The following is a 15,322-nucleotide window of genomic DNA, read 5'->3' on the forward strand; positions in this document are numbered from 1 at the left end:
AAACAAAGTTCTAAGAAACAGGTTCCAACTATTTCTCACATAATCAATATGCATATATACATACAATTGCACCCAGGCACCTTTACATATAAAAATATGTGGAGATATGAACAAGGAAACAAAGTTCCAACACACTCTTGCACACAGTTTACACATACAAACACATATACATCTACACACATAATTCTATATTTATGTGAATATATATACCTACAAATTCACATATATGTTCACATACATATATGTGTACATAAACACATACATACATACATACACACATACATACATACATACATATATACATACAAGGTGGAAGTTACAAAGTTCCAACATACTCTTACACAATGTTTATACATAGATATAGATATAGAGATATAGACATACATACATACACATAGTTGATGTGTGGAAAGCACAATGATCCATCTACTTTATGCTTTCTCCCATCTCTTACGTAGCTCAGAAAAATCTTTCAGGAAGTAAAATATTTTGCTTTAGTTTTCTTCTAGTGAATGAGTATGGAAAAAACAGTATGTTCCCAATATCTTCAAAAGAGATATTGCATAGTACAGGTAGAGAAAACATTAAACTAGTGATAGATTAACATATTGTAAGGCAGCAAGGGAATTTTTCAGCCCATTTCTCTCTTACTGGCAGGCAGAAATCTAAAGTTACAAAAATAGTTCAAAAAGGCTGTCAAATCCTAGATATATGAGACTTTCTAGAAGACCTCCACTATTCCCAACGTACATCTCTGCAACTTCATATTTCTATTTCTTGTCCCTGCCCTCTGGGCTTCTCTTCTACTTATTACCATACCTCATCTTGTTTCCCTTCTCCCCTCACCCTCCCATTTCCACACAAGTACTTCCTTCCCCCTGTCTCCCATAATTGTTTTGTTCCCCCTTCTAAGTAAGATTGAAGTATCCAGATTTGGGTCTTTCTTCGTGTTAAAATTCATATGGGCTGTAAGATGTATCATGGTTGATGTTGGCTAATAGGCACTTATAAGAGACTACATGCCATGTATGTCCTTTTAGTTCTGGGTTACATTACTCGGGATAATATTTTCTAGTTCCGACAGCCTTCTGTGATCAGTAGAGCAGCTGGGATGGAAGTCTTCCTGCTGCCATTTGTACCAGGGAGATGGGAGTCTCCATACCCTTCTATGCATAGCCTGCCAAGAGGGAGTGATCTCCCAGCAGGCTTTCACTTTTGAGTGCAGAAGTGAGATCTCTACCTTCTCTCTGGAGGGAAACCAGCTAGGAATACACAGGGCCTAAGGTCAGTGGAGCAGCTGGGACAGAAGTCTTCCCACTTGCTGCCATTTGCACCAGGGATCCTGGAGATTCCACAGTCTTCTGTGCATAGCCTGCCAGGAAAGAGAGATCTCCCAGTAGTGCTTTCACTTTTGAGCTCAGAGGAATAAAGACACGGGCTTACAGGCCCACAGGAGAAACAAACTCTAGCCAGAGACAAGAATACCAACTACCACCAGATGGCAAAAGGCAAGTACAAGAATCCTACGAACAGAAACCAAGGCCACATTGCAACATCAGAACTCAGTTCTCCCACCATAGCAAGTCCTGGATACCACAACATACCAGAAAAGCAAGACTTGGATTTAAAATCGTATCTCATGATGTTGATAAAGGGCTTCAAGAAAGACTTAAGTAACTCCCTTAAGGAAATACAGGAGATCATCAACCAACAGGTAAAAGCCCTTAAAGAGAAAACACAAAAATCTCTTAAAGAAATACAGGAGATCATGGGTCAACAGGCAGAAGCCCTTAAAGAAAAAACACAAAAATCCCTTGAAGAATTACAGGAAAACACAATCAAGTGAAGGAACTGAACAAAACCATCCAGGATCTAAAAGTAGAAGTAGAAGCAATAAAGAAATCACAACGTGAGATATCTCTGGAAATAGAAAACCTTGGAAAGAATTCAGGAGTCATAGATGCAAGCATCAACAACAGAATACAAGTCACAGAAGAAAGAACCTCAGGTGCTCAAGATACCATAGAAAACATTGACTCAAAAGTCAAAGAACGAGAAGACCAAACCTAAGGATTCTAGGTATAGACAAGAGCGAGGATTCACATCTTAAAGGCCAAGTAAATATCTTCAACAAAATTGTAGAAGAAAACTTCCCTAACCTAGAGAAAGAGATGCCCATGAACATACAAGAAGCCTTCAGAACTCCAAACAGAATGGACCAGAACAGAAAATCCTCCCAGTACATAATAATCAAAACACTAAATTCACTAAACAAAGAAAGAATATTAAAAGCAGTAAGGGAAAAAGGGCAAGTAACTTACAAAGGCAGACCTATCAGAATCACACCAGACTTCTCACCAGAGATGATGAAAGCTAGAAGATCCTCAGCAGACCTCATACAGACCCTAAGGGAACGCAAATGCCAGTCCAGGTACTATACCCAGCAAAACTCTCAATCATCATAGATGGAGAAACAAAGATATTCCATGATCAAACCAAATTTACACAATATCTGTCCACAAATCCAGCCCTACAAAGGATAATTGATGGAAAATGCCAACATGAGGAGGCATTTTTTTCTACACCCTAGAAAAAGCAAGAAAGTAATCTTCTTCCATCAAACATAAAAATAACATCAAAAATAACAGGAAGCAACAATCACTATTCCCTAATATCTCTTAACAATAATGGACTCCACTCCCCAACAAATAGACTACTGAAATATTTCTCATGTAAATCTTTAATTTTGTCAGAAAATGTTTGCAATTCCCCTTTTAATTAATTTAGTAATTTCTTTTATGTCTACCATTTTATCTGCAATGTTTTTCATGTTAATCTTCAATTTTAATGTCTTTCTATATACTACCTCTATTTTATCAGAAATGTTTTCTTTGTAAATCTTTTATTTTATCACAAATGGTTCTAATTCCACCCTCAATTAATTTAGAAAGAGTTTTTACATCAACCATTCTTTATGTAAAATTTTCCATGGGTCAATTTTAACGCGTTTCTCTATTTATTGAATTTCTTGAATTTTACCAGAAATATTTTCCATGTAAATCTTCAATGTTATCTGAAAATGTTTATAATTCCACCTTCAATCAACTTAGAATTATCTTTACGCCTATCATTTTATCTACATAATTTCCATGATAATCTATAATTTTAACATGTTTTTCTATATATTTCTACAACTTTATCAGAAATATTTTCCATGTAAATCTTCAAGTTTATCAGAAAATGTTTATAATTCCACTTTTATCAACTTAGGAATATTTTTATGCCTACCATTATTATATCTATATAAAACTTTCCATGATAATCTTCAATTCTAGCATGTTTTTCTACATTTTCTACAATTGTATCAGAAATATTTTCCATGCTAATCTTCAATTCTTTCACAAAATGTTTCTATCCCATATTTCAATTAATTTAGCAATGTTTTACATATCTACCACTTTACTCCTTAATTTCCCTGAAAATTGTCAATTTTAACCTGTTTATCTGAGATATTTTCCATATAAATCTTTAATTTTATCATAAAGTGATTTTACTTCCCTTACTCCCCTTTTCAATAAATAAAAAATTAAAAAATTCTAGTTCCATCCATTCTCTGTCAAATTTCATACAGTCCTTGTTTTTAATAGCTGAATAGAATTACATTGTGTAATTGAACCAATCATTCTGTATCTATTCTTCCACTGAAGGATATCTGTGTTTTTCCAGTATCTGACCATTATGAATAAGGCTACAATGAACAAGGTGGAGCAAATGACCTTATGGTATACTGGTGCATCGTTTGGGTATATGCCCAGAATTGGTATAGCTGAGTACTCAGGTAGAACTATTTCCAATTTTCTAAAGAACCACAAGATTGATTTTGAGGGTGGTGGTACCAGTTAAAAATCTCAGCAGTAATGGAGAAATGTTCCTGTTTCTCCTTATCCTCACCAGAATGTGCGATTATTTGAGTTATCATTAACAGTAACCTTGTGACACTGTTAAAAGGACAAAACAGCAACCATCAAATTGGGAAAGGATATTCATCAACCCCACATCTTATAGAAGGCTAATATCCAATATATACAAAGAACTCAAGAAGTTAGACCCCAGGGAACCAAATAACACTATTAAAAAATGGGGTACAGACCTAAACAAAGAATTTTCACCTGAAGAAATTCAGATCGCCGAGAAGCACCTTAAGAAGTGCTCAACATCATTAGTCATTAGGGAAATGCAGATCAAAACAACCCTGAGATTTCACCTTACACCAGTCAGAATGGCTAAGGTCAAAAACTCAGGAGACAGCAGGTGTTGGCGAGGATGTGGAGAAAGAGGAACACTCCTCCACTGCTGGTGGGGCTGCAAGATGGTACAACCACTGTGGAAATCAGTCTGGAGGTTCCTCAGAAAACTGGACATGAGACTTCCAGAGGACCCTGCAATACCTCCCCTGGGCATATACCCAAAGGATTCCCCGGCATGCAATAAAGACCCATGCTCCATTATGTTCATAGCAGCCTTATTTATAATAACCAGAAGCTGGAAAAAACCCAGATGCCCCTCAAAGCAAGAATGGATACAGAAAATGTGGTATATTTACACAATGCAATATTACTCAGCAATTAGAAACAATGAATTCACAAAATTTTTAGACAAATGGTTTGATCTGGAAAATATCATCCCAAGCGAGGTAACACAATCACAAAAGAATACACATGGAATGCAATCTCTGATAAGTGGATATTAATTAGCCCAGAAGCCCTGAATAGCCAAGGCACAAATTGCATAACAAATGACTCCCGTGAAGAAGTATGGAGAGGGTCCTGATTCTGGAAAGGATTGATCTATCATTGGAAGGGAATATAAGGACAGAGAAAAAGGAGGGAGGTGATTGGATAAGGGATGGAGAAAAGATGGTTTATGGGACATATGGGGAGGGGCGATCCGGGAAAGGGGAAATAATTTGGAATGTAAATAAGGAATATAGAAAATAAAAATATTAAAAAAAGAGTAACCTTGTAAAATATCAAAAGGCATTACTTTTATATAAAAATCAATCATATGTACTTTAAACGTTTTGAATGTTTATTTACTAATCAGTAATTATTATTAAATTATATCAGTTACCTGAATGCAAAACTGGATATGAGAAATCAATCTTCACCAGTCTGTCCCAGAGGTACATCAGGCAATGCTGCCATTTTTCTTGCCTTGTGACCTTTAAAACTCCCTGGATTAACCAACAAAAGTATGCCTTTCTGAACTTAAAATTGCTCCTTTAGATTCTGTACATCAGATCTAGGAGCAGAATCATCTTAAACTTGCTTCCCTATGAATTTTAGCTTTCCAAATGCTTTCTAAGGTAGGTGATTATTGCTGAAAATATACATTTCTAAGTTATTTCCTAGGGTGATGATTGAATCAATCCTCTGCTCCAGAAGCAATGCCTGAAAAAGATTAAGCATTATTATTATTGCCAGAGATACTTCACACTGAGGAGTTGCAAGCCCATTTGGAGCTTTCAAGCAATTCTTAGATTAAGACAGAAGTGGTGACAGGAAGCAGAGCAGAACCCCATAACAGCATGAAATCTTCACGGCACAGTCCTTGGAACCTTGCCTTAACCAAGGTATACCCATAGTGTTTTGTGCTAACCAGTGGGTCTTATTCCCTGAGTTCTAAAGCCATTCGTCATTCCTCCTACATGGCCCTGGACAACTATGGCCATCAAAATTGTCGGCATTTACCACATTATTCTTGAAATAAAACACTGGTCACAATACTACAGTATTATATAGGAATTATCAATGATAAAATAAATTATAGCTTAAATACCCCTGGGCCTAGGTTATAAATGGTAAATTTCTTTCATAAAAATATTTTATTAACTCTCCTTTCTCAGGTTCTTTAATAATATACACGTAGGAACCACAGGGTTGAGATTGGGGCTTTGAGGCTTCTGGTTTGTACCTGGACCTCAGAGCTAAGGCTGTGCCACAGCTATCCAAACTCAAATCCCATGTAGAGAGAGCTGCTCTCGCAGGAAAGTTGACACACCTAGATCAGAAGCTCACAGGCTCACAGGAGGGACAAACTCCAGTCAAAGACAGCAAAACAAACTGACAGCAGAGATAACCATAGGTGAGAGGCAAGCACAGGAATATAAGCAACAGAAACCAAAGCTAGATGGCACCATCAGAGCCCTGTTTTCCCAACACAGCAAGTCCTAGATACCTGAAAACACCAAAACCTCAGATTCTGATATAAAATCACATATCATAATGATAATAGAAGACTTAAGAAGGACATAAATAACTCCCTTAAAGAAATACAGGGGAACACAGGTAAACAGGTAGAAGCCATTAAAGAGGAAGCACAAAAATCCCTTAAAGAATTATAGGAAAACACAACCAAACAAGTGAAGGAATTGAACAAACCCATCCAGGATCTAAAAATGGAAATAGAAGCAATAAATAAATCACATAGGGAGACAACCCTGGAGTTAGAAAACCTAGAAAAGAGATCAGGAGTCATAGATGCAAACATCACCAACAGAACACAAGATAGAAGAGAGAATCTCAGGTGCTGAAGATGCCATAGAAAATATTGACACAGCAGTCAAACAATGCAAAATGCAAAAAATTCCTAACCTAAAACATCCAGAAAACCCAGGACACAATGGGAAGATCAAGCCTACGGATAATAAGAGAGCAAGGACTCCTAACTTAAAGAGCCGGTAAATATCTTCAACAAAATTGTAGAAGAAAACTTCTATAAGGTAAAGAATGAGATGCTCATGAACATACAAGAAGCCTACAGAACTCTAAAAAGATTGGACCAGAATAGAAATTTTCTGTCACATACTTGTCAAAACATCAAATGTACAAAGTAAAGGATATTAATAGCAGTAGGGAATAAAGTCAAGTAACAAATAAAGGCAGACCTATCAGAATTACACCAGACTTCTCAACAGAGACTCTAAAAGCCAAAAGATGCAGGGCAGAAAGGAAAGCAAAATGGAGGTATCCACTACTGAGACAGTTCCTCAGGTTAAAATAAAATGCATAGCACACAAGTTAAAAATAGAGCAAAAAGGAAAGCTCTGAAAGGCATATTTCTTTCTCAAGATGTGGAGGCTGTGTCTGCTAATGCTACTGCTGCAACCACCATGCTGAGACAGCTGGACATAGAGCTGGTCTCCATCAAACAACAGATTCAGAACATTAAGCAGACGAACAGTGCTCTTAAAGAAAAGCTTAATGGTGGGACAGAGCCTTACCGATTGATTTCCAGAGGTTATTCAGAAATGTAACGCTCACTGGACGATGGAAGAGCCGATTTTTCAGGCAATCTCAGACGTGATTGGGAACAAGGGAGTTGTTCAGGTGGAAAAAAATTTTTTTTTGTAAATTATTGGCCCCGCTTCAACATAGATGAAGTTTTACAAGAATGGAAGCAGAACATGGTAAAGATGAGACCAATGGGCACACTAACCAGAAACCTGTCAAATCCCTAGAAAGCTCCGTCAAGATCCCTGAGGAGGAAGATGCGGCTGCTTCTGTCCTCGACGTAAGATATGCATCTGCCTCATGAAAACTGTTGGTAGCTTTGGACACTTGGTATGTACGACATGTTATCCAGATATCAGGTATTACAAGACATCACCTAGTCATCTGCATCACATCTCTGTGGAAATCAGCTATTACCAAAAAGGCATACACTTCGTCCTGTGCTACAGCTACCATAATTCTTTGCTCGTTCCTCCATTGTTGGCATGACTTCCCAGAGAACTCTGTTACATCTCATTCTGCCTATGGGCTGGGGGACCCACGGCCTGCACACCACCCTTGAGTCTGGGTCCTACCCTACAGTTGGCTCCCCACACCCCCAGCCCCAACAATGACAGCTCCACCAGTCAGTTTCAGAACAAGTAGTATTGAAAGGCCCATCTCTGTTCCTGCATGGCCTGCAGCTTCTACTTTGTGCATAGTGTAATTCTCAGAAGGCCCAGTAGGCCTTCTAGAAAAATTCTCCCTTTCTTTCCTGGGGCAGCCACCTAAGTAAAATCATGCTTCTTTGGAAATCTTAAGCCCATCAGCAGACCACATCATCACCTTTATCATACCAAGTCCTGATACAACTGTTTCCCTAAAGGGAGAGCAGATTTATGGCTATTGATCACGTGTCTTCTCTCCCCTTTCTTTCTTCCCTAACTCTTTCCCTTTTCTCTTTTCCAAGTGGTGAAAGCTTATTTGCAGCGACTGTCCTTGGACATTGTAGCTTAATGAGAATGTGAACCTCAATGTTTTCTGCCTTCAGCCTTCAGCATTGAAATCCCAGGATGAGGGTGCACCCATTTCTTCTTGATTCCTAGATATCACCATCATCCCCAGCTCTGAGAGATTTGGCTCATATCACTGTACCTGGTGCTTGTACATTTGGAATTGGTGCCTTCTCCTTCTGGCAACCATGCTATCAATCCCTTTTCTGTTCAAGTGTCTTACTTAAAGTTTATTGCTTGCCAAAGATGACATCATTGAGATGTAGCAGATGGGGAGAGTGTCTGAAGGTTTGAGTGCAGACTTTAAATGTCAGGTCAGCTCAGTAAAGGAGAATAGAAAGGCTAGGAATGGTTTTCTAGATGCTACACAAAATTAGCTCTCATCCCTTTGGCATGCTTGGCCATTATATGCCACTCCATGTGTCATTTGTGTCATTTGTGTACTAGTGTGATCACACAAACACTATCCCCTGTCTCTTAGAAGCACATAAGACAGAGAAGTTGCCACACCACCTCCAGTAGATCCTGTGGGCAAGTTTCACAGACAGAGGCATTAGATTCCTGTGGGAGGAGGCCTCCTAGAACCGGTTGTGGACCTCTGTAGCTGGAGAATAATTTTGAGCTGTAGTTCTCTTGGCCACTTGCCTGCTTTGGTTCCCCCCTATTCTATCTCTATATTTACAAGATGTTCCTGATAGCCTGGGCCGAAAGTATCCAAGCGAGAAAGTTAAATGAAAGTTCATTCTTTGAAATAGAGTCACTGGCCATGACCTCTTTCTTAGAAGTTCAATGCTTTGCTTCATAATCAGTTACATAACTATAATAACATAATACGTTGTTAAAATAACCTCCCAACAACATATGAATTTGTATGGCTCTGTGTGTAAGATGAGGTTGGCTCTGACATTGTGGTATGGAAAGCATTGTTTAAGTGAATTTTGAGGAGCTTTAAAGAGACAGAAACTAGATGTTACATGAGGATTACTCATGAAAATCCCTTAAAGTAAACAGGATATAAGGACCATAGCTAAGTGTTCCTGAGAACTTCTGAACTTTTGAACGTTTGCTATTAACTACAGGTGATTTTATATAAATTTATTGTGATCAAGGAATGTGATGTTTCGTATGTGATCTTCTAAATTTATACCCGATTGGTTTTGTATCTTCTTGTGCCAAATGCTTACGATAATTGTTCTTTGTAATTGCTTCAGTGGATACATTTTTTCAGAATTGTAATGCCAATTTTTTATGTATAAAAATCCTTGCTTGAGAGCTGCAAAAATACGTTCAGATTTAAACCTCCTCGGTGTTTGTTTCTGTTTGTCACTGGCCACTCACTGAACCTGTGCCTCTCCTGATATCCAAAGTCCTCCCTCGGTCTCAATCCCCGCAACTGGGTCGGTGCATGGCAGAAGTGGATGTGTTGCTTAGTGAGACCAAGATGAATAAAAGCAATCTATGGAGTGGTATGTAATGCCACTTGTTTGGACTGGAAACAAGCAAAGATTGCTACGTAATGTTCTGAGACTTCAGAATCACTTTTGCTCTCTTACCAGACTGTGGGCCTGCAGGGCTTGAGGATCAGCTGGCTGGACTGCGTTTTAGCATCCACAGTCACTTGAGACTGCACTAACCATGTGGAAATATCTTTTGTTGCTGTTTTAATATTTTTTCTGCTTTCAATACCAAAAAGGAAAAAAAAGTAGATGCTTTAAGGTATTTAAGGTATGAATGAAGTTCTTAAGAATTTAAAATATGCTCCCCACCATGTAATAAGGATACATGCTCTACTATGTTCATAGCAGCCCTATTTATAATTGCCAGATGCTGGAAAGAACCCAGGTATCCCTTAACAGAAGAGTGGATGCAAAAAATGTGGTATATCTACTCAATGGAGTACTATTCAGCCATTAGAAACAATGAATACATGAAATTCTTAGGCAAATGGATGGAGCTAGAGAACATCATACTAAGTGAGGTAACCCAGACTCAAAAGGTGAATCATGGTATGCACTCACTAATAAGTGGATATTAACCTAGAAAACTGGAATAACCAAAACATAATCCACACATCAAATGAGGTACACGAAGAAAGGAGTGGCCCCTTGTTCTGGAAAGACTCAGTGAAGCAGTATTCGGCAAAACCAGAACGGGGAAGTGGGAAGGGGTGGGTGGGACGACAGGGGAAGAGAAAGGGGCTTATGGGACTTTCGGGGAGTGGGGGGCTAGAAAAGGGGAAATCATTTGAAATGTAAATAAAAATTATATCGAATAAAAAAAGAATTTAAAATATGCAATTAAAATTCGATAGTTTGACTCCTAAGCATCTTCCCCATCCCATTTTTTTCAAGTTAGCTGATTTTCTCTTTAGAAAAAGATTCAGCTGTAGAAATCAAGACTGGGGATAGGATGTACAGAGTAACACTAGTAACACTAGTAACTTTTTTGTGCTTGTATCATAAACCTGCTGTGTAGCTGAAGGGGAAGGAGAACATGGGGTGAGTTTACCTTGCTCCTTGTATATGACTCATACACAATGATAAAACCCTGCTCACCTAGCGTGTTTGCATGCCCTCCCCTCCAGTGAGCAGAGCCATGCTACAGGGTGGCTTCTCGCTCTGCTGGAGGTTCTGTGTCTATCCTTGTGCCCCAGGCTACTTTCCTTCAAATGTGTTCCCTCTCGTCAGTGTTTAGATTTGGTGATCATTAGATAGTGTGACAGGCATAGTGGCTGTGCCCAGCACCAGGCTTGTTCTGTCTTTCTTTTGGTTGTGAGCACCAAGTGGCCTCTAGCTGAAGAGCCCAGTGTCAGTCAGTATGATTATGACCAGAGTAGCTGGTCTTGGCTTTTTCTCCTAGGAAAAGAGGCATGCCGTTTCACTTGACAAAAGGGCAAGAGTAGGCTTTGCCTGGTTGCTGCTGCAATAGTCTTAATGTTTTAAACTTTTTATGACATAGTCCACAGTGATGTAAGTCCAAGAAACTGCATAGCTTTCAAAGCTGCAGGCTCTGGTCTGGACTGTGACTGTCACATGTCAGCAGGTTAGGTTTGGAACATGATGCCTGCTTCTGTTGGAATGTCATTTAAGCTTTGGGTTCTTAAAAATTATCAGTGTGAATGTCATAATTATTTGTTTTGTGGGAAAATCTTCTAAATAAAAGTTATTGTGCAAAATATAGTATCATGGACACAAATAATAGTCTAAAATTTAGTTTAGAAATCCCTAAAGATATAAACTATATTGCATATCCATTAAAAGTTTGTTTTATTTAATTTTATGTGAACATGTAGTGTTTAGATAATTCTTTTCCCTTCTCTACTTAAACACCCTGTTACTTGAATATTGTTTTGACTGGTCAGCAGCAGTGATCAATTCTGTAATCGAGCTCTTTACCCAGAGGCCCCCTGCCTCAGTTGTGCTGGTCAGATAAGTGTTGATACAGAGAGGGTGCTGTGTCAGCAGGAGCAGGGGTTCACCTCACACCCACTGCCTCTTTGTTTGTCAAAACAACTTCCTAAAGAAGGTCTCAGATGGTTTTTTTAAGAGCCTCCCAATGGTGGTCACAAACCTAAATCCAAAAAACAAAAGTTGACAAAGCTTACTGTGGCGGACTCATGAAGCAGGGGTCCTGTTATACAGTTTTCCCAGCGCCACTTTTGAGTGAGGTCAGTGCCACTTTAAATTCAGCTCTGCTTCTTCTTTCTAACCATGAGATGTATTATTGGTATAATTGCACACCAAAAATAAGCCAAATAGTACATTACACTAACTGAGTCCCCGTTTTCATGTAAGCAAAGGAAAGACAAATCTCACATCTCTGTTCTGTTTGTACACCTAGTGACCCAGGATTCAAGTTTTTGGTATCAAGTAAACTTTGCCTCAGACTGACTAAAGGCAGTCTTAGGTCATCTGAGTCTAATGATCATGTGCATGCCCTTCCCCGCCTCTCCCTGGGTTTTTGCAGCTTCTCCTCACTGTAGTAAAGAACAATTCAGTAGTGTTACAGTTCAGAAGGAAGGTCAGTAGAGTCTATGCATGTCATAAAATAATGAGTGTTTACTAAAATGAACATTTATACTGGAGTGGATAGCATTCCATTGTGTAGACTTCAAACTTTGCTAAGTGCTTTTTAGATTGCTTAAATTTTTTTCAAGATTTTAAAAGATGTATAAGGTTAAGTTTGCAAATATAAGAGAAATGCTGTATATCTTTTGAAGTGATAAAATCTATGTTAAAAATTTAAAGAAAATATATTGTAATAATGCTGTTGTAAGTAATATTCCCATGTCTTGCTTTACTTGTTTTCTAGTTCAGTACAATCATTGTGGTGAATGTCCATAGCATTATAATTGCTCAGCCATTGAATTATAACATTTGTTAATTGAGATTGAGAAATTTATTTGTGAAATTCTTCAGAATTCATTTTTCTATTTCTAATATTTGTTGAAGTTAAATAAAAATGTTCAAGCCATTGATATAATAAAATATGAAACAAAACCATTTAAAAGAAAAGGACCTGCTCTGCTGCTAAGTGCTTTAGAGGAGTGCCAGTCATGAGTTACTAAGTCTCATCATGAATAACTTTCAAACTGGCATGAGTATGACTAGCAGGAATGTTATTTTTGCTGTCTGACAATGAGCAACCTGAGAGAAAAGAGAATACAGTGACTTATGAAGATATGCATGTGATCTCAAGAGGAGTGGGCTTTGCTGGATCCTTCTCAAAAGAAGCTCTACAAAGATGTCATGCTGGAGACCTACAGGAACCTCAAAGTTATAGGCTTTAATTGGGAAGGCCTAAATATTGAAGAACGTTGTCTAAGATCTAGAGGACACAGAAGGCATGAAAGGAGCCAGAGTGCAGCAAAACCCTCTGAAAATACTAAATGTGGTAAAGCCTTTATTTTACATGCTCACAGTCATGCTCAAAGGTATGAAAGGATTCATACAAAAAAGATACTCCATAGAGTTATTCAGTATGTTGAAGCCTTTGTACCTTACACAACTCTCCAAGTACAGAAAAGAACACAAACTGGACAGAAACATTATGAATGTAATCAATATGGCAAAGCTTTTGCAAATCACAGTCATCTTAAAAGGCATGAAAGAATTCATACTGGAGAGAAACCCTATGAATGTATTCAATGTGGTAAAGCCTTTTTCCAAAACTGTAGTTTCTAAATACATATAAGAATACATAGTGGAGAGAAACCCTACAAGTGTAATCGATGTGGTAACGCCTTTCCCCAACATATTAATCTCCAAATACATAAAAGAATACATACTGGAGAGAAAGCCTACAAATGTAATCAATGTAATAAAGCCTTTTCATGACATATTAATCTCCAAAGGAATGAAGAAACACATACTGGAGATAAACCCTTCAAATATCATCAATGTCAGGGCTGGAAAGATGGTTCAGCAGTTAAGAGCACTGACTACTTTTCTGGAGGTCCTGAGATCAAAGGCCAGCAACCACATGGTGGCTCATAACCATCTGTAATGAGATCTGCTGCCCTCTTCTGGGGTGTCTGAAGACAGCTACAGTGTACTTGCATGTAATAAATAAATAAATCTTTAAAAAATGTAATCAATGTGATAAAGCCTTTCCACAACATATTATTCTACAAATCATGTAGATGAACCTTACAATGGTAATCTATGTGCCAAAGCCTTTTCCCAATATTATAATATAAACCTCAGGAAATATTATAATATAAAACCTCATGAAAGAAGACATACTGGAGAGAAACCTTTAAATTGTAATCAGTGTGAGAAAGTCTTTTCAAAACATGGTCATCTCCAAAAGCATAAAGGAACATACTAGAGAGAAAAACTACAAAGGTAATCAATGTGAGAAAGCCTTTTTACAATGCCATCGTTTCTGAATATATAAATGCAAATAGTGAAGAAAAGACTACAAATGTGATCATAATCTTAATTGTAATGAACATATTTGTATTGGCAAAAAACCTTCTGAATGTAAACAATGTGGTAAAGCCTAAGCCTAGCAAAGTTAACTCCTAATGCAACAAAGAACAAATACTGGAGAGAGATGGACTGAGAGAGAAAGAGAGAGACCTTATAAATGTACACAATGTGGTAAACCTTTGCATGTTACACTCATCTTTGAACACATTAAAGAGCACATAATATATTTCAGAATACATAAAAAAAAAACACTTGGAAGAGAAACCCTATGTAAATAGTGTGGCAAGACCTTTGCAGGTGACATTTATCTCATAATGTATAAAGTAACACAGACTTGTAAGAAACTTCATGAAAATAAGCAATGTGTTAAAAAAGAGAAGAAAAGAAAAGGACCTAATAGAAGTTCCATCAGAAAAGAGCTTACTAATCACAGATATAATTTTAGTAATTCTTATAGGATCATCAATAAGATTTAAGTCATCTATTTCTTTATAAGCATCACTACATGACAGTACATCTTCATGGATCTGCATAGATCTGCTCCAATGGGGTGTGCTACTACTAAGTGAATGCTACATATGTTTAATAATAACAGGAAACACTTATTAATAGCCGAAATCTCTCCTAAAACGAATCCCTTACAGCCTTGCTAAATAAGGGCACACCTGTGACAGATTATATAATAATCAGAAGCAGGCCATTTCAGGATGATCACCGCTAGTTGTTAGCTTGTCCCATTATGGCTCCTGACAGTCATGCAGACACAATATACTGGAGTTACCAAATTTTGTAAACCAAACAAACCAAACAGGTGTCTATATTATATTTACACTGAGCATACATAGAAAACATTGTTCTCCTTTGGATGGCGGAGAAGCATCTTAAAAAATGCTCAACTTCATTAGTCATTAGGGAAATGCAAATCAAAACAACCCTGAGATTTCACCTTACACCAGTCAGAATGGCTAAGATTAAAAATTCAGGAGACAGCAGGTGTTGGAGAGGGTGTGGAGAAAGAGGAACACTCCTCCACTGCTGGTGGGGTTGCAAATTGTTACAACCACTCTGGAAATCAGTCTGGCGGTTCCTCCGAAAAATGGGCACC

The 15,322-nt window shown here is 37.9% G+C and overlaps 2 pseudogenes; both read left to right on the forward strand.

The window, feature by feature from the left end:
• Window positions 1-6,995: 6,995 nt before the first annotated feature.
• Window positions 6,996-7,596, forward strand: LOC127673816 (REST corepressor 1-like; annotated as a pseudogene).
• Window positions 7,597-12,899: 5,303 nt separating this feature from the next.
• LOC127673817 (zinc finger protein 431-like) lies at window positions 12,900-14,174 on the forward strand (annotated as a pseudogene).
• Window positions 14,175-15,322: the final 1,148 nt, after the last annotated feature.

Source organism: Apodemus sylvaticus, chromosome 23, assembly GCF_947179515.1.
Source record: "Apodemus sylvaticus chromosome 23, mApoSyl1.1, whole genome shotgun sequence".
NCBI classification, from domain to species: Eukaryota; Metazoa; Chordata; class Mammalia; order Rodentia; family Muridae; genus Apodemus; species Apodemus sylvaticus.